We start from the raw sequence: 27,461 nt of genomic DNA on the forward strand, positions 1-27,461 counted from the left end.
TTTCCAAATCCCAATTTTTATGAAATTTAACTTAAACTTTAACATCCTTAAATCTTCACCTTATAGAATTAAACATTATTACTTCATCACTTAACATAAATAAAATCCTAAGCCCATTAAGTATCTGCAAGCTATTTCCAGTTAATTTAACTTAACAAATTTAACTAAATAACCATTAAATTTCTTCTATTCTTCCTGATACTCCTCCTCCTTCTGGTCGCGGACTCTTCCGGTTAGGTCGGCAAGCTCCGAAAAATCCATCATCTTCATCTGCCATTCTTCTATTGCTGGTAATTCTTGGGTTTTCCACTTTTTAGCTAACAAAATACAAGCAGCGGTTGTGGCACACAAAAATAATTTAACATCTTTCTTGGACAATTCCAAACCTGTTATTCCAAGAAGAAAGGCCTCTGGTTTCTAGTCTTTGAGTTCTTGCTGGCTGCCATTATGTGGCTTACAGACTCCATTTAGATTAGTTGTTGCCATGTTGTAAAAAAATATGACCTATGGCTTTTAAAGCCACCTTGTCTCCAGTTCCATCCACCCCCCATTTTGCCGAGATCCTCAGGCCTGAGTCCTACTCACGCTTTCATACGAAACAGACGTTTACCCTGCCAAAGTTAATCCTACTTTATGACCTCAACAACGACTTCTATGGTGCCCTGATTCTATGAGTGATGTGCCCTGCTTTGTTTATACCTCTTGCTTTCTTTAAAAAAAAAAAAGTGCACCGTGCAGCTCACCCCGAGATTATCATACTAAATAGGATGGTGTCAGGCATTGCCATCATTTCAGGGTGTGGGGAGGCAGTTCCATTTGTATTCCCTCTCCAGGGGACCAAATCTTTGAAGTCCTGAAATTGTATGCATTCTTTACTTTTTGATTAGGTGGGGGGTGGGTGGGGGGAATAACACGATTGAAATGCCGGTTGTAAAAGGAGTTGGAGGCTGCTGGCTGGCTGCCAGGGCATTGGGACGGAGCAACGCTGTTGGAGTCGAAATAACAGACGACCAGCAAGGAAAGAGCTGTAATCTTAATAAGACAGAATACGATATTACGGGGAGGGGGAAAGTTGCCGCAAATGTCATATTGAGTTGGGAACGCTCTGGATTGAGAAAATGCATGGAATCGCTATTCATTTAGAGCAGGTGCTGAGTGAATGCAGGTAGTTCTTCCTTCCTTCCTTCCTTCCTTCCTTCCTTCCTTCCTTCCTTCCTTCCTTCCTTCTTCTTCTTCTTCTTCTTCGATTTATCGTATTATATTTTCAGGGAGGGAAGAGTGGCTTTAAAAAGAACCCAGTGTCAGTTGCCAGCTCTGTTTACATTCTGCATGGAGACCTGCATGTGAAACGAAAAGATCTGTGACTACAGTTACAAAGGATATTATTATTACTAGTACACACAGCCCACGGTTTTAGTTCCTCGGTTGGATTTTTAAAGTTATTCTTGGCTAGAAATGGTGTGGGGGCAGCCCCCAATGATTAATAAATAAATAAATGTGTTTCCTTTCTTAATCCACTGATCAAATTATGCTGAGGCAAAAGTGTCTCCTGACCTTCGCACCCCTGTTTTCTAGTTGCAAGAGTGAAGAGTCATTTTTTATGCTTTTGCAGTGGGTGGGGCAGCAAGCGAAATCTTCATACTTTCAAGGTGGGGGGGGGGAATTATGTTTCTAATGGGTTGCAGCAGAAGCTTCTCTCCCCGCCCCTTTAAAAAAACACATTTCACCTCTGCGGGAGTCTGGAGCACACCTGTAGCATCCTTCCAGCAGCCTAGAGGCGGGAGCAGGAAAAAAGGGCTGCCCTCCTTCATCTACTGGAAGATTCCATTCAGAATGTTTGGCCTCATACTAGATGGAACTTTGCTGCCCTAATCCTGTTGCAGTCTCTAATCGGCAGAAGGTGTTGGGATATTCCGTTCCACCTTAAGGAACAGGCATGAGATTGTTGCATGTCACATGTCTGTTTACACTCCAGCACAGTATGCTGGGAACTTCCATTTGTATATAGCTTTTGCTTTAGGTGTTTTGCTATGGACACGGAGGAGATCAGACATGTTTCCTTTTGTCCTGATCTATGCTGAATAAGGTAAAGGTAAAGGGACCCCTGACCATTAGGTCCACTTCATCTTACGTTCTTTGAGGTTACGTCCCGCGGCAACCCGGAAGTACCAGAAAGGGTTACTTCCGGGTTTCGCTGCTCGCGCAAGTGCAAAAGTTTAACATGACATCACACGCATGCGCAGAAGTGGCGAATCGCAACCCACGTTCACAACCAGAGGTGCCACTGTAGTGCGATTTTAGGGTCCAATGGAACATTCCTGATGATTCTGACCATTATGCACCAAAGAAATAGACATGCTTTATTTACAGTGTGTCATGGTGTTGGAGGTGAGGAGATAGACTTCTGTATACAGAATAGCTCACAGCTATAAAACTACTTCATTAAGTACATATTGCCTAGTTCCTGTGGCAAGGAGCCACTTCCTTTCACTGTGCTATTCTGTTTTGGGGGGGATTTGGGGGGGGGGGTTAAGGGTCCTTCAGTATAAACACAGGAATGCTGGAAAATGTGTTTCTGTTTATTTTCAGCTGCTTCAGTCCAGGAGCTCAATAGTGATACAATGGAGGGAGAAGAAGAAAATACATTTTTTAAAAAAAGAGCTTGTGAGATAATGTGTGGCACTTTGTGCACACAGCACAGATTCTTATTGTGTATTCAGGAACAAACTCCAAAGGGGCAAATGTGGCTGGAGGAATTGGTTGCGAGGTTTTCCACTGACTGAACAGAAAAATAAGGGGGTTGGGGGGGGTACGCTTTGCCAAGCATGTTAACTTACATGATGTAGCACACAAGCCCTGTTTATATACACCGACAGATGAATCCAGAAACCAAATCCAAATGCACACACAATTATCAGCAGTGGGATGTTGACGGAAGTTTGCAAACATCTGGTCCAAAGCCTGTTTTGCTCTACTTGTTGCACATGGGATGTCGACGCCTGCTTTATGGTCTGTCAGGGGATGTGGGAACCAGCCAGGAAGGCATGCAGAATGCCAAGCCTTTCTCCATGTGCATCCATGTGCAGACAAATGTGTGCACTGAGTGCTTTATGTGAACAGCAGATCGCACTTCACCCGTGTGCTCTGGTTCAGCTGGGGCCATTCGTAGGCGGAAAATCGGCTACATGTGCATGTATCCCTAGCTGCGTAAGGATTTGTGCAGGCCGATGGATGATCTGCACAGAACTCCCCAGAATAATCCAGTACCAGGATAATTGCATCTTGAGTCCTTGTCGCAGCTCAGGGGTTGCTAACAAAGCAAGTTTATTAGCAGGGCTATATACAACTCCATGGGCAGGTCTGTTAACACTGGCCTGCAGCAGCCGGTGTGTAGCTCTATGCACGTCTGTGTCATAGGCACAGGGTTACTAATGATAATAAAAGTAATAATAGTAATAATAATAATAATAAATTTTTATTTATATCCCGCCCTCCCCAGCCGAATCCAGGCTCAGAGCATCTAACAACAATAAAAGTAACAAAGTATTCTAAAATCAATTCATTCTAAAATCAATTCAAAATCAAATCAATGGTAACCATTGGGCTAGAAGTTCTGAGAGGATTACCAAAGGAGGGGGTCAGACTGTGCCTTGGTCAAAGGGCTGGTGGAGCTCTGTCTTGCAGGCCCTGCGGAAAGATGTCAAGTCCCGCAAGTTCCTAGTCTCTTGTGGCAGAGCGTTCCACCAGATTGGAGCCATGGCCAAAAAAGCCCTGGCTCTAGTTGAGGCCAGCCTAACCTCCCTGTGGCCTGGGACTTCCAAGATGTTTTTGTAATGTCCTCTGTGGGACATACCAGGAGAGGCGGTCCCATAGGTACGAGGGTCCTAGGCTGTATAGGGCTTTAAAGGCTAAAACCAGCACCTTAAACCTGATCCTGTACTCCCCCAGGAGCCAGTGCAGCTGGTATAGCACCGGGTGAATGTGATCCCATAGTGAGGATCCCGTAAGGAGTTTTGCCACGGCATTCTGCACCCGGTGGAGTTCCTGGGTCAGTCTCAAGGGCAGCCCCACGTAGAGTAAGTTACAATAATCAAGTGTGGGGGTGACCATTGTGTGGATCACAGTGGCTAGGTCAGGGAGAGAGAGAAAAGGAGCCAACTGCTTAGCTTGGCGGAGATGAGGCAGAGCTGCATTGGGTGGAGGAAGGAGATGTGGTAGGTGTGGGCCGCCCAGGGTGTCACCACTGAGCAGGGGGTGACAAAATGCCAGGTGGCAGTCACCACGGGGCCTGCAGCGTGCCCGAACCCAGGTGCCTGAACAGCTATCTCCACCACTGCCTATAGCTGTGTACAGTGGTACCTTGGGTTACAGACACTTCAGGTTACAGATGCTTCAGGTTACAGACTCTGCTAACCCAGAAATAGTACCTCGGGTTAAGAACTTGGCTTCAGGATGAGGACAGAAATCGCCTGGCAGCAGCGGGAGGCCCCATTAGCTAAAGTGGTGCTTCAGGTTAAGAACAGTTTCAGGTTAAGAACGAACCTCCGGAACAAATTAAGTTCTTAACCCGAGGTACCACTGTATACTGAGAGACGGGGCACTCCTTCTTTCATGCATAGAGCCATAGCTGTCAACACTTCCCATTTTTTAAAGGGAAATTCCCTTATTCCAAATAGGATTCCTCGCAAGAAAAGGAGAAGTTGACAGCTATGCATAGAGCATCGGGGGCAAGGAGCATCTGTGGCAATGACTGAACAAGGGCCTGTGTGGGTTTAGAATTACTATCATCCACCACTAGCATTTATGATAAAGTATCTTTATCTCTCCATCTCTCTATCTATGGAGTCTCTCAGCTCTGTTTATCCATCTTTACTTTGACAAATCTATCAAGAACCCACTTGGTCTCTGCATGGTTGGATTTTAAGCAAAAAAACTGAACCACTGCAAAATTCCATTTGCTGTAATTGCTTACACTGAAAATTTCGGTGGGGGGCGGTTACCCATCAAATTTAATGCCAGCCATTCCCATACTGCAAAAATCCAGTTCTTGTCATTTGTTGCATGCAGTCAAGGGGGGAGAGGAAAATCTTACCAGGGATTTATTCATCTATTTGTTTGCTGTGTTTCATATATATATATATATATAATTTTTGCACCTAAAACTGAAGTATGATCTTTCGATTGAGCTATTCAGTGTTGCAATATGTCGGCCGTGTTTCGACACAGTAACTCAATATCTATTTACTAAATTGTTTGGCACATTCAAGATATCCCCGGGGGATTGTTGAAGAGAACTTGCAGTACATTTTTCACTCCTTCCCTGTGCATTAGCAGACGTGGGGTCATGACAGCCTCGCAAAGATGGCTGCTTCCTCAGGCTCATTAGCTCTCAGCTAGCTAGCCAGATGAGGCCATGTGGTGTTTTCCTTTCATCATTCAAGCTTGAAAGAGAACTGTCAGCTGCCACTTGCTCTTAAAACAATGAGAATTTAGGTGACAGCCATCTCATTAGCTGAAGGGCAGCGTTCGGCAGAGATGAAGATTTCGAGGTAAAGATTTCCTACCCCTCGCCCCCGCAATCCAGGCAGCATAATGCATAACTAAAGAGCAAGCCATACCTTGGCAGATATCCCTCCCCTCCCTCAAGAAACCCCCACACTCTTGAATCAAGAACAAAAAGTCCTTGCTGGATCTTATAGTCCAGCTACACACTTCTACATTTATGGATGAACAGCAAGCCTGTAGAAGAGAAATAAAAGCTAGCATAGAACAGAGTCAGAAGTGTTCCAAAAATTTTCCAAGTTCTGATTTTCACTGGAACACAGAAAGTTCAGCAGGGTGGGAATTTCCAGGCACACTCGAGAATCCTGAATATTCCTCCTTTCCCCCATCCTGTTCGATATCGGTTTCCACTGCAGTGACTGCCACTGCTTCAATTCCATCTCTTCACCCCCTCGCCCATCCCAGCTGATTCATCTTCTCTCTAACTGGAGTCCTCCCACCCAATCAGGGATGACAGAGAGTGATGTCACAGCACTGAACAGCCAGTTGGATTTGTCTTCGTGATCTATTGGTTTGTTTATTTATATCCCACCTTTCAATGGGATTCAATGTGGCTTCTGACATTTCAAAACATCAGTATAAAATACAAAGTTTGTGTGTGTGTGTTTTAATGCAAATTGGTTAAAAACAATAGGGTAAAAGTAAAGGTACCCCTGACCATTAGGTCCAGTCATGGCCGACTCTGGGGTTGCGGTGCTCATCTCGCTTTATTGGCCGAGGGAGCCGGTGTACAGCTTCCGGGTCATGTGGCCAGCATGACTAAGCCACTTCTGGCAAACCAGAGCAGCGCACGGAAACGCCATTTACCTTCCCACCAGAGCGGTACCTATTTATCTACTTATACGTTGACGTGCTTTTGAACTGCTAGATGAGCAGGAACAGGGACTGAGCAATGGGAGCTCACCCTGTCGTGGGGATTCGAACCGCCGACCTTCTGATCCGCAAGTCCTAGGCTCTGTGGTTTAACCCACAGCGCCACCCGTGTCCCTTAAAAACAATCGTTAAGATACATCAAAACTCATTTAGAACCAGCAGTTGATGCTGGCTTTTAACTTTTTTTGCTTTTTAAATTGTTTCAATGCTTGTATTGTATAGTTTCCTTATTTTTTTTAATGTTGTAAAATGCTTTGATATGTTTTTTGATATAACGGTGTATAAATAAATAAGTTAAAATACTCTTTGTCCTAATAGCAGCCCAATGGTCAGCACCATCTGCACCTTAGTTTTCAAAGGCTTGCCTGAACAGGAAGACCACAGTCGACATGTGGAAGTATAACAAAGAAGAAGCCAGTCTAACAAGTCTTGGGAGGGAATTCCACAGTCTGGGAGTAGCTACAGAAAAGTCTCTCTCTTGTGCCACCACCAATTTGTGCCTCTGATGTTGATGGGACCTAGCGAAGATGCTCGTCCGAGGATCTTAGCACCTGGGCAGGTTCGCACTGGGGGCTACGATGCTTCAGGTAGCCTGGGCACAAGCCATGATGACTCCACTGAAGGTAATTAAGAGAGGAAGGTGGAAATTTAAGCTCCATTACTTCTGTAAAGCATGTCACTCCTCCAAAGAAGGAGTATAACAAGACCTTTCTGGGAAGCACCTATTTGGCTCCCAAATTCCTTCCCAATCTGCCAGTAATGCATCTTTGGTGCAAGCGCACCATCAAAGTAGCTCGTGTTTCAAGGGTTCCCAAGAGACCTGTAGGGAGACACTAGCTCCTTCCACCAAGCAGTAGATGCTTGAAGAGTTCGGAATCATGTGAGGAGCCTGCCTACAGAAATTGCTCCACGCTGCAGAAGTTTAACTTACTTCCACAGAGCCTGGGAACAAAAACTAAAGGCACCTCCTTTCAAAATGGAGATTTGCAACCAAATACCTTCGTCACCTGATCTAAGGTTAAACACTCATGTATTAGCTAGTGGAAAACAACAATAGCTAATTATCAACCTGCCAAGGAGTTCCGAGATCACTTAGAATTCTCCAGTGGAATTCCACCATGTTAAAGCCTTCAGTAATACACATTTAGGCATTCCCCACTTCAGTGTCAATTAAACAATTACACTTTATGGTACTAGCCACAACCGCGAAGTTCTACTTTCAGTGTCAAGACAGTATGTTTCTGAATGTCAGTTGTGGAAACAAATGCCATGTGCTGATAGGGACAGGGCTAAAGGCCCTTTGCTCCTTTTATCACATGGGGGTTTCTCGAAACAAATTGATATCCTTCCATGTTTTAAAGCAACTGGGCTCTTGACAGCAGTTTCTGCCGTGCAAAAGTCTTTCTCAGGCTGCTTCTGTCTCTATTTCTTTAAAAGTGTTTTAAAAGATGATATGCAGACCTTCTGCGAATCCTATTCTGTGTTGCTTATTTCTCCTCTGAGAGCAACCTTTCCTTTATTGAGATTCCAGAAGTACCCATAATTCATTCCAAATGTTTCCAAAGGAGCTAAAGCTCGCATTCTTTCCAAAGTTTGGAGAAAATGGAGACCTTCTAAAGCAGGATGGAAAATTGTGATGGGATGGGGCGGGGGCTGGCTGTAACTCTCTCTCTCTCTCTCTCTCTCTCTCTCGTGTATGTGTGTTGTGAAGCTTTCCTGGAGCAGATGAAACTGGAGGCTGGTCTTAAGTCATCTGGTTTTATTATAACAAACAGTTAACACTCTGCCCTCAGCCAGCCAAGTTTTGTGCATGCTATAAAAATATCAGCTGTTTCTGAGACTTCGGCTTTCAGGAATAAGCATAACTCCTGTTTGCTTTCCTTCTTCCTCCCCATAACCTGCTCCCTCCATTTCTAATATGTCATAGTTTTGAATGTTTTCCCAGATTCTGCCACATTTCTGTTTCAACCTCTGTAGCTTCCTCTCCTTTTCACCAGGGCTGCACAATAATCTGTGCTTTTTAAAAAGTTAACTCCATTCATTTGGTTGCGAAAATCTGCTTTCATCGTAATTCACTTATGAAGGCTGCAGTCATTTCATTATTCATTCATAGGACTTGCATTCATTTCATTATTTGCATCTGTTTTCGTTCTTTTTCTTCCTTTCTCCACCTACTGATTGTGGTGGCTGCGGCAAGTAGACAACTTTGTTGACTAGGGCCAGCCTAAGACATTCTGGTCACTGAGACAAAAGACGAGGCGACTCTCCACACATCCCACTTTCCACATGGCAACCTGTCCAATGAGATCACTGTTGTGTCATGACATGCCCTCTGGTGTGAATGAAATTTAGCATGGCATGGCAGTGTATCGATTTAAAAAGCCACACTTCCATTACACAAAAGGTAATTTGGTGTGAAAGGGACATTAGGGATCGGGACAGAAGCGGTAGCATTATAACTGAGGAATCTGACATAATAAACATCACATCTGAATGCCATCTTCCCCCTCATCTTCATCACAGACTAGTTTTTGTTACTGCTCTTTCCCTTGCCCTGGGGAACTACAGTTCTGTGGCAGGTGAATTCTCCACATCTGCACCAAACTACAGTTCCCAGAATTCTGACCATTATCAAATTGCTAATAATACCCCCCCATCCCACCCAGATGTGTAATTTTAACATGTGGTTTAGATTATGAATAACAACGATTGCCAGTTTTATCTTTTTTTAATGTTGACTTGTTTTTAATGTTTGCTTTCATTGCTGTTCTGTAATAAATATAAATATTTCACATTGTCTTTTATAAATGGTTCAGAGAGCTCTTTTATCATGTAAGCAATATACAAAGTTTGTTGAATAAAATTATTAGAATAGTAATATTAGGCAGGCACCTTCGCTGCAATGTTCATTGTAAAAAGAAATGTTTAGGCAACCCTATCTAGACATATAATTTGATTGTGTGTATTTGTTTTCAAAGCAGTGCTTTATCTACACTTTGATTAGTTAATTATAGCTACTTGTTTTTAAACTCTACTTTTTCCTTACAAACGTTTCGTATTATCTTATGGTCTCCTTCTTTGATTATGCGGAAAATATAGATGTTGCTAAATAAAATAAATGCATAAGTTATCTGGAAGCAGCCAATAAAATTAATCTGCTACACAGCAATTTGTGACATAGCTTCTTTTCACCCTGAGAGACTTTGCCCCAATAAATCCAATGTCTGAGAAGCCCATGGTTCTACAGCCGAAGGTTAGGCACCCAAAAGATTTTGTAATGTACAGCCCCCATTTCACTGGAGTTTCTCATTGAGGTACTCATATGGGTACATGCTATGCTGGTACTGGATTTGGACCAAGAACTTGAAATAAGTCATGAAGAGGAAAAGGATATAATAAGCAACATTTCTATACAAGACCAAACTTGATGGAGAATCCGACCTATGACTCCACTGCTGTCAGGCTACGGAATGTTACTTTTTGCCTGGCATATTGATTCATTCAATTACATCAGAAAGAGAACATAAGTAGCCATTGAGGGCCTTAACCTCCACAAATTTCTCTCATCTTCCTCCAAAGCCATCAAGGTTGTTGGCAGCTGTCAGGAGCTGGATTGAGGAAGAACGGTAGGAACCGCCACCCTCTTCTCCTGAACCTTCCCGAGGGCAGGAGGGCAGTATAGATTTAGAACAGCGGTTTGCAGAGGGGCATAGTCCAGAGGGGAAAAGCTGGGAGATACAGGAGGAGGAGAAGAGGAAGAGGAGGAGGAGGAGTTTGGATTTGATATCCTGCCTTATAACTACCCGAAGGAGTCTCAAAGCAGCTAACATTCTCCTTTCCCTTCCTCCCCCACAACAAACACCCTGTGGGGTGAGTGAAGCTGAGAGACTTCAGAGAAGTGTGCCTAGCCCAAGGTCACCCAGCAGCTGCATGTGGAGGAGCGGAGAAGCAAACCCATTTCACCAGATTATGAGTCTACAGCTCTTAACCACTACACCAAGCTGGTTCACAGGGTGAGGAACAGCTAGAAGAGGAAACACTAGGAGAGAGACAGCTGGCAGATTCACCGTCCTTGGGCAGCATTCCTGACCCCCCTTTGCCTAGGACTAGGCGAGCATTGAGGGTGATAGAACAGCAAGCTCAACCACAACAAGCTCAGGTTACCTGACGTAGGGGTGACGTAGATTAATGGAGGGAGTAAACCTTTACTGGGAGCAACGCCATATTTTTAGGGAGATGTGCATTCCTTTGTCTCTCGCTGTGATTATTAAAGAAGCTAACTGGTAAGACACTCTTTCCCTTGATCTGCTTTTTTACTGCCACCGCAGGAGGGATATGATTCCCCAACGTCTGACAGCCACTGCTATTTCTTGGGAAAGCAAATTTCAGAGTTTAATGATGCGCTATGTGAAGCAGTTGTTTCCTTCATCTCTTCTGAATCTACCAGCACGCAACATCACTGGGTGTCGTGAGGGAGGGAGAAAAGAACATGATAAATGAAAGTACTTCCTTACTGGGTGCTTAGTTAAACTGTGGAACTCACTTCCACAGGAGACAGTGATGACTTTACTCTACCTCCACAGTTGGAGGCAGGATTGCTTCCAGTTACTGGAGAACACAGGAGTGGAAAGGGCTCTTGAGCTCGGATCCTGATTCCAGGTTTCCCACAAGCATGTGGTTGGCCGCTCATCATCATCAAACCTTTTATTGGCACCACATACAAACATCCAAAACAAATCAATACAGAATTAACACTTCCCCAGTGGCACAAAACATTTGCTAAAAGAAAGGAGGCAGAGAAGTCTATTGTCACATCTCTTGGTCTCCAGGGAGATCAGACGTCTGCAGTGTATTTCGATGACAAAAAACCAAATAGAGATTTTTGCCACTAAATAATAATAATAATAATAATAATAATAATAATAATAATAATAATTTATTATTTATACCCCGCCCATCTGGCTGAGTTTCCACAGCCACTCTGGGAGGCTCCCAATCAAGTGTTAAAAACAATACAGCATTAAATATTAAAAGCTTCCCTAAACAGGGCTGCCTTCAAATGTCTTTTAAAGATAGGATAGCTGCTTATTTCCTTCACATCTGAAGGGAGGGCGTTCCATAGGGCGGGCACCACTACCGAGAAGGCCCTCTTTCTGATTCCCTGTAACCTCACTTCTCGCAATGAGGGAACCGCCAGAAGGCCCTTGGTGCTGAATCTCAGTGTCCGGGTAGAACGATGGGGGTGGAGGCGCTCCTTCAGGTATACAGGACTGAGGCCATTTAGGACTTTAAAGGTCAGCACCAACACTTTGAATTGTGCTCGGAAACGTACTGGGAGCCAATGCAGACTAACTTGGTGAGCTCCTGATCATTCCCCAGTAATAGAAAATGTATGACCTCCGACTCTGGTTTCCATTTGGGGATACAGAGTTGATCTAGAAATTGCTGACGGAGATCAGCATATAGTTTACAATTGAGAACCATATGTGTAAGGGTTTCCACCAGGTGGTCTTCACATGGGCAAGTTCTTTCTCCTTCCACCCTGCCTGAGAACCTTCCCCAAGGAAGTTTGGTGGATTTGAATTAAACCTGGCCAGCAAAAATGCCCTTCTTTCTTGAGGGTTGGCCACTGTGATAGCAGGATACTGAGCTAGATGGACCATTGGCCTGATCCAAAAGGCTCTTATGTTCTTATGACTGCATTATCCTCCTCATCTATTTACAGGCCAACTGAAAATATGTACCTTCTACTGGTCCTTTGATGCATAATATGCCTGAAACACACATGACTGACCATTACTTTTAAGCTGATCTTAATATTTGACTGTTTGCGATTAATGTTGCAATCCATCCTGAGGTTGACTGACAAAGGGCAGGACATAAATTATAGAAAAGAAATTATTTAAAGGTAAAGGACCCCTGGACGGTTAAGTTCAGTCAAAGATGACTATGGGGTTGCAGCGCTCACCTCACTTTCAGGCCGAGGGAGCCAGCGTTTGTCAACAGACAGCTTTCCATGTCATGTGGCCAGCAGGACTAAACCGCTTCTGGCACAACAGAAACACCGTGACGGAAACCAGAGCGCACGGAAACGCCATTTACCTTCCCGCCACAGCAGTACCTATTTATTTACTTGCACTGGTGTGCTTTTGGACTGCTAGGTTGGCAGGAGCTAGGACAGAGCAACGGGAGATCACTCCCGTCACAGGGATTCGAACCGCCAACCTTCTGTTCAGCAAGCCCAAGAGGCTCAGTGGTTTAGACCACAGTGCCACCCGCATCCAAGGAAAGAAATTAAATAAGCACGTCAGTTGCACAGCACCACCTATGTGTGTGACACGTTACAAAAATCTGGGATGGCAGCTCCCTGCCTCAAGGAGTTTATAGTCTGCAATGGACAGAGGAAAGCAGCAGAAGGCAGGCAGGCAAAGGAGAAATGTGTGATAATATTACTTGCCCATGTTTTGACTGTGGTCAGTGCAAGACTGTCACTATTTTACAGGAGGTATTTAATTACTTACCAACAAATTCAGGATGTGCAAATAAGATTGTTTTGGAGGGTTTGCACAACTATCCCTCTCCCATCCAAGCCCCCATCAGCATTTTTGCAATATGGAATGTGACAGGAAAACACACTGTCATTTTTTTAAAAAGCTTCTCTTTTACGTTTTTTGTTTTAATTAGTAAGCCATTTGCCATTTCCAGCACTGCATATTTTGGGGGAGGCTTTTAGCAGGAAAACAAGTCTCCAATATTGCAAACAAACAAAATAACAGATACAAGAAATCATGCTCTTGCTTATATAAAAATCTCACCCAATGCAAATAGCTACTGAAAACAAGTGCCCAGTGTTGCCTTCTTTTAGCCAATTACATAAGATGGTCCATTTTAGGATGTGCATGTATTTTTAGAGGGACATTTCTGCATCACTGAGAATAACAGAGAAGAAGTACGACCAGTTCAGAGCCAATATACCCAACCTTTGCCCCACCAAGCCAAGCATGTGGGGTGGCTGACCAGAAGTTCAGCAAACCTCTTATTTTTAAATTTGCTACCAGCTGCAACAACAATGGCATTGCCAAGCAACTGGGGGACCACAATGCATGACTGACAAGCTGCATTGAGCTTAATGGGTAACAAGCAGCAGAGGTTTGGTGCAGACCGTGCCCAAGCGACATGAGACGATGGCATCGCTGGGTTCTGACCCTGGGCACCCTACGATTCCTGGCATACCCTGACGCTTCGCTCCACGGTTTTGGAGTTGAGTTGGCTGTCTGGGGCCGGGATTTATCTCATTAGGCTGTACTGCCCCCTGCTGGCTGATGCTCGGCGCTGCGCTGGGGTCAGAGAGAATTGGGTGTGACTTTGGGCACCAGGTAGCTGGTTAGACGTTCCAGGGAAGTGTTGAGACATTGCAAGCCTTCGAGTTTCTCAAGAAGCCTTGGTGATCTGTTATTTCTCTTGCCTTTCCTTTTGAAATTTTTGCTCACCATTGGACCACTAAAAATTGCGGGGCTACCTTTGAAGGAGACTCCGAAATTACAACTCATCCAGAATGCGGCTGTCAGACTGGTGTTTGGGAGCAGCCGCTGGGACCATTTAACATTGGTCCTAAAAGATCTGCACCATGGCGTTTCTTCTGTCTGAGTTCCTCTCAGCAGCTATTCCTCCTCTGGTCACTCATATGGATGCACAACCTGACTGTCTGTCTCCAGGCATTGCGGTCATCTGCAAGCACAGGAAGCAACTCCTAGGCTTTGGCCCCCACCAATAAAATATTTGAGCCTCCCCCAAAAAAGTTGATGGGCATTGCCATTCAACTGTTGTCTGTGAGTAGCATCATGTGATCGATTATGCAGGGCAGTGTCTGGAGGTGGTTGGAGGATGGATAGTGGCAAACTGATTGAGGTTGAATCCTGACAAGACAAAAGGGGACAGGGAGCGGGCTGGTGTGGAAGACTCTGATCCTGAATGGGGTAACTGTGCCCCTGAATGACCAGGTGCGCAGACTGGGAGTCATTTTGGACTCAAAGCTGTCCATGGAGGCGCAGGTTAATTCTGCGTCCAGGGCAGCAGTCTACCAGTTGCATCTGCTACGCAGGCTGAGACCCTCCCTGCCTGTGGACTGTCTTGCCAGAGTGGTGCATGCTCTGGTTACCTCCCGCTTGGACTACTGCAATGCGCTCTACATGGGGCTACCTTTGAAGGTGACTTGGAAACTGCAATTAATCCAGAATGCAGCAGCTAGACTGGTGACTGGGAGTGGCCGCCGAGACCATATAACACTGGTCCTGAAAGATCTTCATTGGCTCCCAGTACGTTTCCGAGCACAATTCAAAGTGTTGCTGCTACCTTTAAAGCCCTAAACAGCCTTGGTCCTGTATACCTGAAGGAGCGTCTCCACCCCCATCATCCAGCGCCGACACTGAGGTCCAGCACTGAGGGCCTTCTGGCAGTTCCCTGCCTGTGAGAAGTGAGGTTACAGGGAAGTGAGGTTACAGGCAGAGGGCCTTCTCAGTAGTGGCACCTGCCCTGGAGAACACCCTCCCAGCAGATGTCAAGGCAATAAACAACTATTTTCCTTTTAAAAGACAACTGAACTGTTTAGGGAAGTTTTTAATGTCTGATGCTGTATTGTTTTTAATATTTTGCTGGAAGCTGCCCAGAGTGGCTGGGGAAACCCAGCCAGATGGGCGGGGTATAAATAATAAATTATTATTCTAATATTATTATTATTGCACCTCCCCCCCAAAAAAATATTTTATTCTCTTTGGCAGCCCCATCTGCAAGGGATTCAGATATGGAACGGTTGATGTTGCCAGCCTTCATGTTACGTTTGCGGACATCTTTGTAGTGCAAGAGTTGGTCTGCCAACAGGACCATACCCTCCAACATTTCTCTACTGAAAATAGGGACGTCCTATTCCATATTATTATTATTATTATTATTATTATTATTATTATCATCATCATTATCATTATCAACAACAACATGCTATATATACCCCGCCCATATAACTGTGTTGCCCCAGCCACTCTGGGTGGCTTCAAACATATATAAAATACATAATAAAACTCTAAAGATTTTTATAAACTTTCCCTATAAAGGACTGGCTTCAGATGACTCGGGAGTTGGATGACTCCATAACCTCCATCATTTCTCCGATGAAAATAGGGATATCATAAGGAAAAGTAGGACATTCTGGGATCAAATCAGAAACCAGGACGGCTTCTGTAAAATCCTGGAAAATTGTTTCACTTGGAGGGTCTACAGGCCTGGTGCCTGAAGCCAGCTCCCCAGAGAGCTCATCCTCAAGGATTCTGCCGTCTTCCATTCTGTGCAAATCACCAAGCCAGCATAGATGTTTGTCTCCAGGTAGAGTTGGGAAACTGCTGCCAGTCCGTGTAGTCAGTAGGCGGACCAATGCTCTGATGGACCAATGGTAGCTTTCCATTTGATGGAGGGCTGGAGTGACATTTCCTTGTTTTCTCCTGAGTCGCCTTCTGTTTCTATCTCACGTGACCTCTGCTACAACAGCTGTAAAACCAGCAGTACAGAAGAAAGCCTCTTCCACACACACTTTCAATGCCTTTACCATCCAATTAATTTCTTTTCTTTTTTGTACTATCTGCCCTTTTTATCGAGTCTTTGTAATTGGATTCCCACTTTCTCAATTTTCATGATGGTGGCGGAGTACGGGATGATAGCGAATTGCTGATTAGGGGGAAAACACCCACAGAGAGAGAATGCTCTGATTTTTTTTTAAAAAAATTCCCCTTAAAGGATGCTCTCCTTATGAGCTTCCCTCTCTTATTACACCCCACCCTTCTTTCTATCACTTGAGAATGGCCAAGCTAGAGAGAGGTTCTTCTTAGCCTAATCAAAGCAGCGATGCTGTCGGCTGCAGAAGGCCGAGAGATGGATGAGATTAAGAGCTCGACACTCCAGGGAACTCCTCAAAAAGCAAAAGCCTCTGGATTCTAATTGGGAGGTTGCCATGTTTCAGACTGCGAAACGTGAAAACCACCCAATGCATAATTCACTTTTTTTATTATTGATTTAGGTTTTTGCTTGAAAAGTTTTATACACCACTCAGTCGACAAAAAAAACCACACATACCTCTAAGCTGTTTGCACAGGAGAATATGAAATATTCATTAAATGTGTCTCTAAAATCAAAAGTTAAAAACGAATCAACAGTTTCTTCCCCCCCCCTCAAATATATACAAGACAGCTGTTTCTAAAAAAACAAATGTACATAATAAAATTCCATGTTTAAATTGCATATCTGGGTAGTCTTGCAAGTTTTTAGCAAGTGTTGAAAACAATATAGCAAACTCAATGTGCTGGGAGTTCCAGAGAATACTTGCTGGCTGCCACACTGACGGATCGATTCCTTCCCCATATGGAATAGATATTATGTAACTGTTATGTACTGAGTTGAATAGGATCCAAACTGCAGCAGTCTGATTGGTCCTAGAACAATAGGATCCAAAAGGCAGCAGTCTGATTGGTCCTAGAACAATAGGATTCAGAATGCAGCAGTCTGATTGGTCCTAGAACAATGCAGCAGTATGATTGGTTGGCAGGAACCACCCAATCATGCTCCAGATAGAAGTGAATCCACAACCTGATTGGCTTACAGTAGAATTCCGGAATTAGCCAATCATGTGCGGCCCATTGTGTAAATAATGTATATAAAGCAGATACCTTGAGGGGACTTTCATTCATTCCTCCTCACCACTATGAGCTGAATAAAGAGCATGAAATCACTTTGCGACTCTGAGTATATTTCAGTAACACTTGTAAAAAGTACGAGTTGTGCAATAACTCAAGGACCGCCTCTTTCCATATGAACCTACCTGGACCCTGAGATCATCTTCTGAGGCCCTTCTTCATGTGCCTTCTCCTGAGAGGTCCAGAGGGTGGCAACATGAGAACGGGGCCTTTTCTACAGTGGCTCCCCACTTGTGGAATGCTCTCCCTAAGGAGTTTCATCCAGTGTCTTTATTATACACTGTTAGATGTCAGGTGAAATTGTTCCTCTTTAACCAGGCCTTTGGCTGATTGACATCCGATGCCCTTTTAAAATGTGTTGGAGACGGCGGATTATTGGGTTGCTGTTTTTTATTATTATGTATTTTGTGTTTTTATATATATACTGTGATTTCATGTTGTGAACTGCCCTGAGATCTGCAGGTACAGGGCGGTATATAAATTAAATAAATCATCATCAAAATCAGGGTTTAAATAGGTGGGCAAGTGTGGAGGACTCCCTGATCCTGAATGGGGTAACTGTGCCCCTAAAGGACCAGTTGCGCAGCCTGGGAGTCATTTTGAACTCACTGCTGTCCATGGAGGTGCAGGTCAATTCTGTGTCCAGAGCGGCTGTCTACCAGCTCCATTTGGTACGCAGGCTGAGACCCTATCTGCCTGTGGACTGTCTTGCCAGAGTGGTGCATGCTCTGGTTATCTCTCACTTGGACTACTGCAATGCACTCTATGTGGGGCTATCTTTGAAGGTGACCCGGAAACTACAACTAATCCAGAATGCAGCAACTAGACTGGTGACTGGGCGTGGCTGCCGGGACCACATAACACCGGTCCTGAGAGATCTGCATTGGCTCCCAGTACGTTTCCAAACACAATTCAAAGTGTTGGTGCTGACCTTTAAAGGCCTAAATGGCCTCGGTCCAGTATATCTGAAGGATCGTCTCCACCCCCATTGTTCTACCCAGACACTGAGGTCACAGTGACTGTGAAAAGCCTGTCCTGTTCCTAACAGGGCCCTTGCGCCAGGCTGTCACTTGATCCCTTGGTCCCTGTGGTATGGAAACCACAGCTCAATGAGCATAGCTGTCAACATTTCCCTTTTTTTAAGGGAAATTCCCTTATTCCGAATAGGATTCCTCGCAAGAAAAGGGAAAAGTTGACAGCTATGTCAATGAGTCCGATGGTATTTTCACAGAAAGGAGCTTTGCTAACTCGGCGCAAACCCAGCTCTTGGTTCTCTAACGAAAGGAAAAGTAAGCATGGCACCACAAGATTGTGCAGAAGGTCCCAGGTTCGATTCCTAGTAGCTCCAGATAGGGCCAGGAGAGAGCCATGCCTTGAAATCCAGTTGAACCACTGCTAGCCGGGGTGAGGATAATACTGGTTTACAAGGACTAATGGTCTGATTCCATGAAGGACATCTTCCTGTGTTCCACAGCCCCAGGGGTAGGACAGGCAAGATACAAAAAAAGAAACCTGCGTTGTCATAGCAGGCATGCTACTCCCCAGTCTGGAGAAGTCATAGGAATGGAATGATAGTTCTGGGATAATGGGAGAACTCCTACCCTGCCCAAGCCAGTGTCTAACTCGAGTGAACACCTGGGCCTCTTGCCTCTTTCCCAGTGGCATAGCGTGGGGGTGCAGGGGGGCCGGCTGCACCGGGTGCAACATCTGGGGGTTAGGGTTAGGGGGCGCAAATCCACGGGTTAGGGGGCGCAAATTACTTGCCTTGCCCCGGGTGCTGACAACCCACGCTACGCCACTGCTCTTTCCACCTGGCTTGGGGCAGGGCCTGACAGGCTCTTAAGGACTGCTGCTTACTATCTGTGTTGTTTTAAATGAGACCATCTTGGCTGTGAGTCCTGGAAGACCTGCATCCTGCCTGGCTGACCTTTTCCCATCTGGCCGGGGAGAGTGGAGTGCGGACTGACTCCAGCTACAAAAGCTGAGGCTGTTGAACAGATTCTTGGGCTGGAGTATTGTTCACGGGAGGTTGAGAGACCTTGTTGCTGTTATTGATATAATTGTTTAGTTTTAGTTTTAGATCTTATGATTCACATGGAAATTGTTTCCATTTGGTTATGTACTTTTTGATGTGTTTTGTTTATTGTTTATGACTTTTGTTATGTTTGTAATTATGTAAATCTTGTCATGTTATAAGCAGCCTTGAGCATAGTTTCAACTATACAGTGGTACCTCGGGTTACATACGCTTCAGGTTGCATACACTTCAGGTTACAGACTCTGCTAACCCAGAAATAGTGCTTCAGGTTAAGAACTTTGCTTCAGGATGAGAACAGAAATCGTGCTCTGGCGGCGCGGCGGCAGCAGGAGGCCCCATTAGCTAAAGTGGTGCTTCAGGTTAAGAACAGTTTCAGGTTAAGAACGGACCTCCGGAACGAATTAAGTACTTAACCTGAGGTACCACTGTAAAATGATGATGATGATGACTATAGATGATCCTTGAGGTCCATTCCAGCTCCACAGTTCTGAGTTCATATGCCCAGAAAGAAGGGGGAAGGATGAATACCTGTATATGTGCAAATAATAAATTAAAAACTAGTCCCAAGTTGCAAATGGATCTTGAAAGGCTGACGATGGACAGCTGGAGTCCAGCATTAAAGGAGTGATGTTATCTCTTCTCATTCCCCAAAACACTTGCTTCAATCCATTTTTATATAACCGAAAAATCTCTGAGTCCTACCCACTGTATAGAAGGCAGCTTTGGGCTCCATTCAATTGCAGTAATGACTTCACTGCCAGCCTTCATTTTTCCCACGATAGCATCAGTTCCCCCGGGCTTTATCTCCTTCTATTATGCCTAATTGCCTCCGTCCGAGGAACTTTCACCTCTTTGTCTACCGTCCTTTCAAAATGCTGGGGACAATCATCTTACCTTTCCTCTGTTCGTTGTGTGCCAAGTTACAGCTGTTCAGTTGTTCCAGCTTCCACATTCTGTTTGTTCCATTAACGAGAGGCCATCCGGTATTTTATCTAGCAGGAGAGAGAGGTTTTAAAGAGGCTCGTTTCGCTCAGCCAAACAGGGTTATGGCCATGCTGTTTTCATCCTGCAAAATGAAGAGAAATCCATGCCTCTTGGCTCTCAGATAGCTCAGTAACTGGCCACTGCTGCTTCATGGCGCTGGTGGCCATCAAGGAATACCTAGAACCTGGAATGCAGGGCACACTCTTGTGCCAAGGTCAGATCAGAAACCAGCAAGCTGGGCTGAATGAAAGTGGCATTCAGAGGCATACTGCCTCTGATTCTCCAATGTAGTCATCATGGTTGGCACCCATTGACAGCAATATCCTCCATGTATGTCTCTTATCCTGTATTTTTATCTTGTGAACTGCCCTGAGATGAAGGGTGGTATCGTGTCGTCGTCATCGTCATAATCATCATCATCCCTCCACCACAGCTGGTGGCCATCATTCTGGAATTTTAGCTAAGCATTGTATAAATAAGTATTTTTGTTTGTCTGACCTGAATCTTCCATCATTGGCTGCTGAGGGCGGTACCCAACGTTCAGAAAATTCAGCTTGTTCTGAATTCAGCAGCCGTGTTGCTTACTGGGGCAAGATGGTTTGGACGTATGATGCCAATCCTCGCCCAACTGCGTTGACTGCCGAGGAGTTTCTGGGCCCAATTCAAAGTGATGGTTTTGACCTATAAAGTCCTAAATGGCTCAGAACTTCAGATATCTCAAGGACCACCTCTCCTCATATGAACCTACCCAGACCCTGCAATTGTCACCTGAGGCCCTTCTTCATGTGCCTCCTCCGTGAGAGCTCCAGAGGGTGGCAACATGAGAATGGGCCTTTTCTGTGGTGGCTCCCCGTTTGTGAAATGCTCTCCCCAGGGAGGCTCGCCTGGTGTCTTCCTTACATATCTTTAGGCACTGGGCGAAAACCTTCCTCTTCCACCAGGCCATTCACCAATTAAACAATCTATGGCCTTTTAATCCTGCCAACCTAGAAGTTCGAAAGCACATCAAAGTGCAAGTAGATAAATAGGTACCACTCTGGCGGGAAGGTAAATGGCACTTCCGTGTGCTGCTCTGGTTCGCCAGAAGCAGCTTAGTCATGCTGGCCACATGACCCGGAAGCTGTACGCCGGCTCCCTCGGCCAATAAAGCGAAATGAGCACCGCAACCCCAGAGTCGGCCACGACTGGACCTAATGGTCAGGGGTCCCTTTACCTTTACCTTTTTATGGCCTTTTAAACTGAAGGGGGATTGTTTTTGTTCTCATATGTCCTCTTTTTTCCAGGACACATCCTCTTTTTCATGGGTTAGAGTTGTCATAGCGATCCGTAGTTAAAAGTCGGCAAATGTCTCCTCTTTTTTGCTCTCCAAAAACACGGCAAACCTAATACTACGCGATATATTTTTGTGTTTTTATATTATAAACAGCCTTGTGTTCTTCAGACTGAGGGTGCTATAGAAATTTAAGAAATAAAATAATCAAACGGGGACAGTATCCAATGCACTCATTCGGCAGTGGAACTTCCCCCCACCTTTCTCTCCCCACATGCAAGGTGTGCATTCCCCCCTGGCAGAAATATCGCTCGGTGATCACCCACCCTTGCTGCCGCTTTGGAAAACTGCCTGAGCAGCGATTTCTTTCTCCAACAGCTTCCCCCGCAGGTGAGCCTGCGACTGCTCAACCCACTGAGCCCTTAATGGCTTGTGCAATCTCCTTTTGTTTGCCAACCCTAGCAAAGGACCATGTCCAATGTGGGGTTTAAATTGCATAGCAAACAAACACCTTGAGCTTCTCCTCCTCTCCTGAGCTTCTTTGGCCGCCTCTGCATTGATCCTGAGAAGGGCAGGACTGAGAGGTTTGTGTGTCTGTGTGTGTGTGTACGCGTGTATTTTCACTCTCTCCTGGCTTGCTTTCTTTGCTTCCAGACAGAGAATGATAAACAAATATGGGAGGGCGCCCTGGACAAGGCATATTTTTGCCTTCCAGAAAGCCTTATGAAAACAGAGGGTACCAGAACCAGGGATGTTAGCATTGGGGTTGGAGCTGCAAATAATGTGGACCCCAAATTTTTCCTCAAAATTTGCTCTGGTGGGGTGGGCTAGGCTGAGAGGCAGTGACAGGCCCAAGGTCACCCGGTGAGCTTCACGGCTGAGTGGGGATTCGAACCTTGCTCTCCAAGGTCCTAGTCCAGAACTTTATTCACTATACCAGGCATAGACAAACTCGGCCCTCCAAATGTTTTGGGACTACAGTTCCCATCATCCCTGACTTGTTAGCTTCTTTGGTGATCACTCGTAGCTGAGTAAGATCTTCCATAAACACGGTTTTAACAATGAGTCCGTAAGCGACTGTGGAGGCCAGTTCTGGATCCACATGTCCTTCCACAGTGGGGATATTGGTTCCCAGGCGGGAGTTGATCACGGTGTGGATTTGCCAAGCATGCCTTCTTCTTAGCACGTTTCTTCCTTGCGTCCTGAGTTTGTGTGTCTTCAAAGCCCATGACACCTTTGGTAAAGGCTGTTCTCCAACTGGAGCGCTCGCAGGCCTGTGTTTCCCAATTGTCAATGTTTATACCATGGGGGTTTTTTTTAGATTTGCCTTGAGACGGTCTTTAAACCTCTTTTGTTGATGTTCTTGTTCAGATAGACCTTTTCAGAAGAAAGTGTAGCCTCCTTTTTCTTCCTTCAGTTGTCCCTCGCCTGCTCTTCGAGTCTCTTGAAGCGCTTCATTATTGATGTTAAAACGTCACAGCTCTCTTGTAATGATGGCAGTTCTGTGTTCAGGACGCTCGCTGTCTGTGTTATCTGACAAAGTCCGTATATGTTCCAAAGTTCAGTTGTCTTTTACGACCGCTAGGTGGTGACCCCACTAGGCACGGTAATCCAGTCAGGTAAAAAGGGAGGCAGACTATGTTTAGGGCACCTTTTCTAGCCCCTCCCCCTTTTCGGGGTGAGCAGAGTGGATCCTAAAAAGGGCTGCTCAGTCATGGATACAGCTGCCGAGCTGCTCAACTGCCTCATTCCTTGAGTCAGAACGACTGAATCTGTACCCACTGCCCATGTGCCGGTTCATGACTAGGGGCTTCCAGATTTCACGATCCTGGCTCCATTGCCATTTGCCCATCGCCATGGGACTTTGGGGGGTTGGGTTGGGTTTTTGGAAGATGCCTGTGCGTGAATTTGTTTTATGCATGTAGATCAGTGCACGCTGACCAACGCACAGTCTTCGCAGTAGGGCTCTGTTCTGATGGCATAAAGTAGTCACAACAAACCATCATCCGCCTTCACAGCCGTTGTAACATACCGCTTGTTATCATCCGCCTGTTCTGCCATTGAGGACTTCTTGGATCATTCTTTGTCTAGCTCCTTCCCTTTGACCTTACCGCCTTGGGTGACCCTGCTGGGAGTAACAGATTCCCGATGGCTTCGCTCACAAGGGTCATAAGAACATGCAAGCCAACTCACCATGACAAGGTGATGATCCAGCAAGTGGGTCCTGTTAGCTAGGGATCATGGGAATTGCAGTCCCAAAACATCTGAGGTCCAGCACCGAGGGCCTTCTGGCAGTTCCCTCACTGCGAGAAGCCAAGTTACAGGGAACCAGGCAGCGTGCCTTCTCGGTAGTGGTACCCGCCCTCTGGAACGCCCTCCCACCAGATGTCAAAGAGAAAAATAACTACCAAACTTTTAGAAGACATCTGAAGGCAGCCCTGTTTAGGGAAGCTTTTAATGTTTAATAGGTTATTGTATTTTAGTGTTTTGTTGGAAGCCGCCGAGAGTGGCTGGGGAAACCCAGCAGATGGGCGGGGTATAAATAATAAATTATTATTATTATTATTATTATTATTATTATTATTATTATTATCTGGAGGGCTGAGTTTGCCTATGCCCTCACTATGCCATTTTGGCTTTCGAAGCAAACAGAGGAAAATCCTGGGACTCTTAACCACTGTTCCCTAACCACCAGCACCAAATCTAGTAGTGTTTTCCCCCTGTATTTTCTTCAGTTTTGTATTTATTTTATTCTGCACATGACCTTATGCTATATGAAAAGCAGCCTATCAATCTATTAAGGGAATAAAATAAATAAATAATGGAATTTGATTAGCTCTTTTTTTTAAATGACACTTTGCCACACTTATTAACTATATGCCTTCAGGAAAGGTTTGATTGAGTCTACAGATTTGCTGGTCTACACCATTCATAAGCCAGGTTCAAGGTCATCGAATCATCAAATTGTAGAGTTGGAAGGGGCCATACCCCCTGCAATGCAGGAATCTTTTGCCCAACCTGCGGCTCAAACCCACAACCCTGAGATTAAAAGTCTCATGTTCTACTGACTGAGTTATCCCAGTCTTGTATTGATTTACAAAACCTTGAGCAACTTAGGTCCAGGGTACCCTAGGCACAGCCTGAAGCCTTATATCCCAGCTCAACCGCTGAGATCGCTTGTAGGAGCGTCACTGGTCATTCCCCCAAGTTAGTGAAGCCCATTTGTCATTGTCATGAAGCTGGGTTTTTAGTGTCATCAGCCCAGCCCTGTGGAATGCTCTTCCAATACAGGTTCAGCAGGCTTCTTCTACGTTGACCTTTCAACATTTGCAGAAAACTACCAGGCTTATGTAGATAATTAAGAAAATCATATTCTGTAATGGTTTGCTAGTGATTCCTCATTTTTTTTAAAAAAAAATATGGTTTTTAAAAATATAAATATATAATTCTTGTAAATCATTTTGGGGTTTTGTTTTGTTTTTTTTAAAAAAAAGAAATCATGGTATGCATGCATCATTAAAAGTAAATACATAAATAAAATTGAGCATAGACTTGGTATTTTTAGTTCCCAGATAAACCGTCTCCCAAACAGAGAAGCCTTACAGTGTGATTTATACTGTTTACCGCTTCTCAAACGCAGCACCATTTTCTTTCTCTTTCTCTCTCTCTCTCTGTTTGTGAAGGTTATTTCCTCCCTGACAACGTGCCTTTTTTCTGGCCCACCCTATGCATTTTCTTCCTGAAAGGGAAAAGGAAAAAAAAGGATGGGAGAGGAGAGAGAAAAGGTAGAATTCCCAAACATCTTTTCAGAGTGACTTTCCTTTATGCAATTCCTCCTCCTCCCTCTTCTCCCTCCCCCCTAACCATCACCCAATATACCTTGAAAGGCCCTTTTTGTAAATCCTCTTTTCTTTTAAAAGCGAAAGCAAAATAATAATAAAAAAATACATCTGCTCCACTGAAGCTATCCAAATCTAATTAACTACAGAAGCTGAAGGTTTATTCTTAGTATTTTTATTATTATTAAGTATCTTAGTTTCTCGGTTTCTCAGAATCCCCATTTATACCTTCATTCACTGAGGCCACACAAAAACAAGAGAAAGGCAGAGAGACCCCAGTCATTGTCTCCATAGTCTCAGAAACAGAAAGCGACTAATAAGCAGGCTCTGTGAAACCCAAGGGGAGATTGGACCCTTCCTGAACTTGGCCACTGCAAACTTTGCAAGACAAAGAGGCATCGGGAGGGGGCAGCTGAAAGGCTTAAGCCTCAGGTCACCGAAAAGCTTGTGAGAATTGGTTCAACCTCTGAATAGAAGTTCAGTTCCAAATCGTCCCAGCGCCGACTCAATGGGACGCCTGCTTCTTCGTAGGAATAGAGAAGAGGTTTGGTTTGCTTTCCTTTCCTTTAAGGTGGAGGGCGAGGAAAGTTTGCAGAATATCAATGAGGCAATATGTGGTTTGAAGAGCGAGTCGGAAACTCCGCCGAGGTTTTCTTCTGGCAGATGTACTGTAACACACCCACAGCAATAAAACTGTGTCCTTGGCCCTCCGTGCTAACGAAGGATAAATCTTAATTCTTTGGAGAGCTGCCATTGAGGCAAAGGATCCGAAAGACTGATGCAAGGCTGGGTCTCTCCCGTGAGGTATTGGGAACCTGGCATCAGAACTCTTTGATGCCTCAACTTTACCTCTGCAAGGTGTGAGGCGCTGAGAGGAGCAGGATGAAGCCTCTGGGAAACTGTAGTCTGTTCTTTACAGACGCATGCAAAAGGAGCCTTTGGAACCTTTTGTCTTAAAGACTCTGTTCATTCACTCATTCATTAAATTTCTATCCCGTCTTTCTTTCCCACATAGGCACTTAAGGTGCCAAGGCTAAAGAAGCAGAACAAGACATTTGAAAATAAAATGCAACACATTTTAAAATTAGGTTAACAATTTTTAAAACAATTGCAAACATTAAGATCATTTAAAAACAACCACCCTCGTAGCTAATCATTTCAGGGTTGCCAGGAGCAGCACCTTGTCGGACCATACCTAGAAGACTGTGTCCAGTTCTGGGCACCACAATTTAAGAAGGATATTGACAAGCTAGAACATGTGCAGAGGTGGGCAACTGAGATGATCAAGGTTCTCGAAACCAAGTCTTATGAGGAACAGTTAAGGGAGTTGGGTGTGGTTAGCCTGGGAAGGTTGAGAACGAGAGGAGATAAGATGTTGTTGTTTAGACGTTTAGTAGTGTCCGACTCTTCATGACCCCATGGACCAGAGCACGCCAGGCACCCCTGTCTTCTACTGCCTCCCACAGTTTGGTCAAACTCATGCTGGTAGCTTCGAGAACACTATCCAACCATCTCGTCCTCTGTCGTCCCCTTCTCCTTGGGCCCTCCATCTTTCCCAGCATCAGGGTCTTTTCCAGGGAGTCTTCTCTTCTCATGAGGTGGCCAAACTATTGGAGCCTCAGCTTCAAGATCTGTCCTTCCAGTCAGCACTCAGGGCTGATTTCCTTCAGAATGGAGAGGTTTGATCTTCTTGCAGTCCATGGGACTCTCAAGAGTCTCCTCCAGCACCATAATTCAAAAGCATCAATTCTTTGGCGATCAGCCTTCTTTATGGTCCAGCTCTCACTTCCATACATCACTACTGGGAAAACCATAGCTTTAACTATACGAGGAGATAAGATAGCCATCTTCAAATATCTCAAGGGCTGTCCCATGGAAGATGGAGCAAGCTTGTTTTCTCCTGCTCTGGAGGGTAGGACATGAATCCAATGGAATCGAGTTGCAGAAAAAGAAAAAGGAAAGAGTGTCTAAACTCCAGGAATAACTTTCTGACACTGACTGCCCATATGTTACTGGGGCCAGGTTTGAGCTGCTTCTATTAATTTACAAGGCCTAAAAAAACATGAGTCCAGGATATATTAAAGACCACCTGATCTCTTACATCCCTGCCTGATCACTCAGAACTTTGAGGGAGTCTCTGTTGGTGGTCCTTCATGGCAG

The sequence above is a fragment of the Podarcis filfolensis genome, assembly GCF_964270895.1.
Source record: "Podarcis filfolensis genome assembly, chromosome: 11".
Taxonomy (NCBI): Eukaryota; Metazoa; Chordata; class Lepidosauria; order Squamata; family Lacertidae; genus Podarcis; species Podarcis filfolensis.